Raw genomic sequence first — 4,614 nt, 5'->3', positions numbered from 1 at the left:
TGTATTGTTTGAACCCTCCCCTTTATTATTTTCTGGTGCTTGTAAGCTTTCCTCGATCTTAGGCGGGTTTCCTAAGCATTGTTGGATGGCTGCTATTATGGGGAGAAAGGAAAGGGGCAAATGGTGTCTTTCCTGGATTTCCTTTTTACGAGCCAGATAGGCAATGATAGTCCAGACCTCTGGATCAGAAATGTCTGCTGACAGGATCCAGGGTGCAAATTGATATACTTCATTCCAAAATTTTGAGCTTTCTTTTCGGGAAATCTTAAGTCCTCTTGATTTAAGCAAGGCTCTAAGGGAGCGAATTTACAGTTTTTTCTGGCATGATGCTGAATTTCCCATTATAAAAGGAAAATAGTGTTGTCTAGCATTTAATGTTCCTGGAGCAGTCTGACACCAGGAGATTGGAACGCTCTGACAGACACAAGCCTAGCTGCAGATTTAAGGTTTGCAGGAAAAAATGGCTTTTAAAATTTTTGTTTGTTTGTTTATATGGCGCGATCCATCTTGAACTTTCAAGTGTTCCGCAGGGGCTAGTTAATTTAAATTTTTACCTAACTGGTTTTAGCTGTGGTTTGAGTATCCTGGGGGCAGGACGCGAAGATTGGAACGCTCTGACAGACACAAGCCTAGCTGCAGATTTAAGGTTTGCAGGAAAAAATGGCTTTTAAAATTTTTGTTTGTTTGTTTATATGGCGCGATCCATCTTGAACTTTCAAGTGTTCCGCAGGGGCTAGTTAATTTAAATTTTTACCTAACTGGTTTTAGCTGTGGTTTGAGTATCCTGGGGGCAGGACGCGAAGACTTAGACCGAAAATACAAGGAGGAAAAGAGAAGAGACTGTCAGGCCCCCAGAAGTGGGGCGGCTTGGAGGCAAAGCTGCCTTTTAATCTTCTGATGGGAGATGAAGGAAAAAGAGTGTTGGGGAATCCTGCTGTGAGGGTCGCAGTCTTCCATGTCCAGATAGCTCTAAGGAGCTCGGCGCCTGATGGAAAGACTCCTCTTTTCCGCAGGGGGCCTCCTACCTCTCTTCCTGACTCACCTTTTGAAGTGGCCGCCACAGATGCCCTACCAAAAACATGGCCTCTGGCATAGGAACTGCCAGGTTTTCCTGTGTGATAATCAGACAATGTCTGGCAGCCTGGCAGGAGCCCACCACCACATGTAAATGAGGCATCCTAAAAGCACCTACCAACTAAGGCTCTTGCCACTGCCCCCATAGTATAAATATCCTGGTTTCCCCTAATTAATCGGAGCTGAATCACTAAGACCTGGAGCCCAGCTGAGTCACTGAATAAAGGAGCTATACTGAGCAGAGTTCTGTGTCTTACTGCCTACGATCCAGTCTTCTGGGAGAGAGCTGTCTCTTTGTAAACCACGACTCACGGAGACCCTGCTTTAGCCATCTCCGCACTTCCCACAAGATCTGGCGGCTGGCGGATCTCGTATCTCGAGGGAGTGCTGGGTGGGATGGAACCCACCCTGGCGGCTGACAGCGGCTCTCCAGAGTCGCCAGCCCCGGTAGCAGAGATGTGTGGGAGACCAGCGCCCCGCCCAGGAGCTGGTGCTCCACGAAACCCGCACACCCATAAAGAGAAATTTCCGATCCCGCAGAAGTAGGGATGGCTTGGAGGCAAAGCTGCCTTGTAATCTTCTGATGGGAGATGAAGGAAAAAGAGAAATTTCCGATCCTGCAGAAGTAGGGATGGCTTGGAGGCAAAGCTGCCTTGTAATCTCCTGATGGGAGATGAAGGAAAAAGAGAGATTTCGGATGCCCTTCTGATGGAAGGGGATACTCACGAATTCTGTGTTCCAGGGGGCGCCAGCTGCTGGCTGGCGCGGGGTTGGGAGGCCGCACGTTGGACGCCAGCTGTGGGCGCACGGGGATCTCAGAGCGCCAGCTGCTGGCTGGCGAGGTCTGCCGCTGGGCGAGTCTCTGGCTCTCCGCGGCTGCGGGTCCCCGGTGGGGAATTCAGGCTCCGCGGGGGACTGCAAGCTGCCGGGTGGGCTGCGCCAATCTGCAGGGGGCTCCCTCTGTGCACACGGCCAGTTGGCCACCAGTCTGCAGGGGGCAGGGGAGCAAAGCAGGAAGCGCAGAAGCGTGGTGAGTAAATGTTTACGGAAGGACAGCCCCCTCCAGGAAGACTGAATCACAGGCTGGTCGCAGAACACAGGATACAGCTCCAGACAAGTTCAGTGATACAGCTTCGCTTTATTGGGGTGAAACCAGAAGATTTATAGTGTGGAGGCAGTAGCAAAAGCCTCAGCTGATAGGTGCTCTGTAGGATGCCCCATTTACATGTGGTGGTGGGCTTCTATCAGGCTGTCAGACAGTGCCTGATTAAAACCTGGTAGTTTCTTTGCCAGAGGTCATGTATCTGTGACGGCCACTTCAAAGGTGAGTCAGGAAGAGAGTAGGAGGCGCCAGGCTGGAAAGGGGAGTCTCTGCATCAGAACGCGGAGCCGGCTTGCGGCTATCTGGACATGGAGAGACTGCAACCCAAACAGCAGGGGTCCCCAACAAATGACTGTCTGTAACTCTAGTTACAGGTGATCCTACACCCTCTTGTGACCTCCACCAACATTGCATGCACAGGCACACTTAAACATGCACAAAAAATACACATACATATAATATAAAATAAGTAAATATATAATAGGACAACCTAGTCTACAAAGTGTGTTCCAGGCCAGCAGGAGCTACAAGGAGACCCTCTTTCTTTTTCCTTCCTTCCTTCCTTCCTTCCTTCCTTCCTTCCTTCCTTCCTTCCTTCCTTCCTTCCTTCCTTCCTTCCTCTCTTCTTCCCTCCCTCCCTCCCTCCCTTCCTTCCTTTCTTTCTTTTCAGGATCTACTCTGTAGCCCCCACAGGCCTGGAACTCACTATGTAGACCAGGCTGGCCTCTGCCTCCCCCAGTGCTGGGGTTAAAGACATGGGCCATCACGGCCAGCTGGAGACCTTCTTTCAAAAAAAAAACCAAAAATAACCCCCTAAATTTTAAAAAAAGAAAACAAGTCAGCACTGGCTGTCTTGCAGAGGACATGGGTTCGATTCCCAGCACCTACATGGTGGCTAACAGCCCAACCATCCCTAACTCCAGTTCCAGGAGATTCGTTGCCTTCTTCTGACCTAATCAGGTATTGCACGACAGGGGTTCACGTACATATAATGCAGGCAAATACACTTATACACATAAAAATAATAAATAAAATATTTTTTAAAAGAAAAAAATCCTAGCCGGACCTGGTGGCACTCGCCTTTAATCTCAGCACCGGGGAGGCAGAGGCAGGCAATCTCTGTGAGTTCAAGGCTAGCCTGATCTACATAGTGAATTCCAGGACAGCTGGGGCTACAGGGAGACCCTGTCTCAAAAAGACCAAAAAAAAAAAAAAGAAAAGAAAAGAAAAAAATCCTAAATAAGTAAGTATAAGAATATATCCTCTTCACCCCTCACCACACGGGATCTTTGTCCTCCTGTGACAGCAGTGTTCTTTGAGCTTTAGCTACAACATTTGGGCATGGGTTTTTTTTAAAAAAATATTTTATTTATTATTTTTATTTTATGTGTATACGTGTATTGCCTGCACATAGGGTAAGTGCACCCATGTGCAATACCCCCAGAGGTCAGAAGAGGCTGTCAGAACCTCTGGAACTGGAGTTATGGACAGTTGTTAGCTGCCATGTGGGTGCTGGGATTCGAACCCCGGCCTTCTGCAAGAACAGCCTGTGTTCTTAACTGTTGAACCATCTCTTCAGGCCGGGGCATGGGCTTTTTAAACCTCAGCTCTATGGACATGTTGAGCCAGGAGACTGTTGTTCCGGTTCTGTGCGTTGTAGGATGCTGGGAGCGTCTTTGGCCTCTCCTTACTAGGTGACAGTAACACTATGCTCCAACAATGTCTTCAGATACTGACAAAAGTTTCCTGGGGCTCGTGGGGGTGGGAGCTTGTGGGTGAGACGCCTTGGACTAGTTAGGAATGACCTTGGCATTGATAGCTGGGCGCTGGCTGGTTATACCCAAGGTTGACCACAAGAGGTCTCCCTAGACCCCATTATGATTCTACGATTCGAATCCGGCTGGCATTGGGTTGTTAGGGGCTGGCGGGGAGCTAACAAAAGGTTTAACCAAAGTATTTACTTTTTCGCTGTTTCAGAAGAATTCCAAACAAATGACGTGCTCACTCCTTTTTTCCCCTTAAAAATTATATCTATTTTTGTGCACACGTGTGGCGATCAGAGGACATCTGATGGGAGTCAGTTCTTTCCTTCCACCATGTTGGTTCTGGGGAAGGAACACAAATTGTCAGGCTTGGCAGCAAAGCACACTTACTCCAGGGAATGTTCTCCCTGGACCTCTTCACTGCTTTTTTTGGAGACAGAATCTCACCATGCAGTCCTGGCTAGACCAGGCTGACCTTGAACTTGCAAAACTCTATCTGCCTCTGCCTCCTGAGTGCCTGGATTAAAGGCATGCACTACCATGCCCAGCCTACAAAGTTATTAATTAAATTAAATTAATTAATTAATTGCAGCACTGGTGATTGAACTCAGGGTAACATGAACTCTAGGCAAGCACTCATCCTCTGCTTAAATTAAATTCCTATCCTCCTTAAAA

Source organism: Nannospalax galili, unplaced genomic scaffold (assembly GCF_000622305.1).
Source record: "Nannospalax galili isolate Female #2095 unplaced genomic scaffold, S.galili_v1.0 scaffold879, whole genome shotgun sequence".
Lineage (NCBI taxonomy): Eukaryota > Metazoa > Chordata > Mammalia > Rodentia > Spalacidae > Nannospalax > Nannospalax galili.
Note: the sequence above shows the minus strand (reverse complement) of the source record.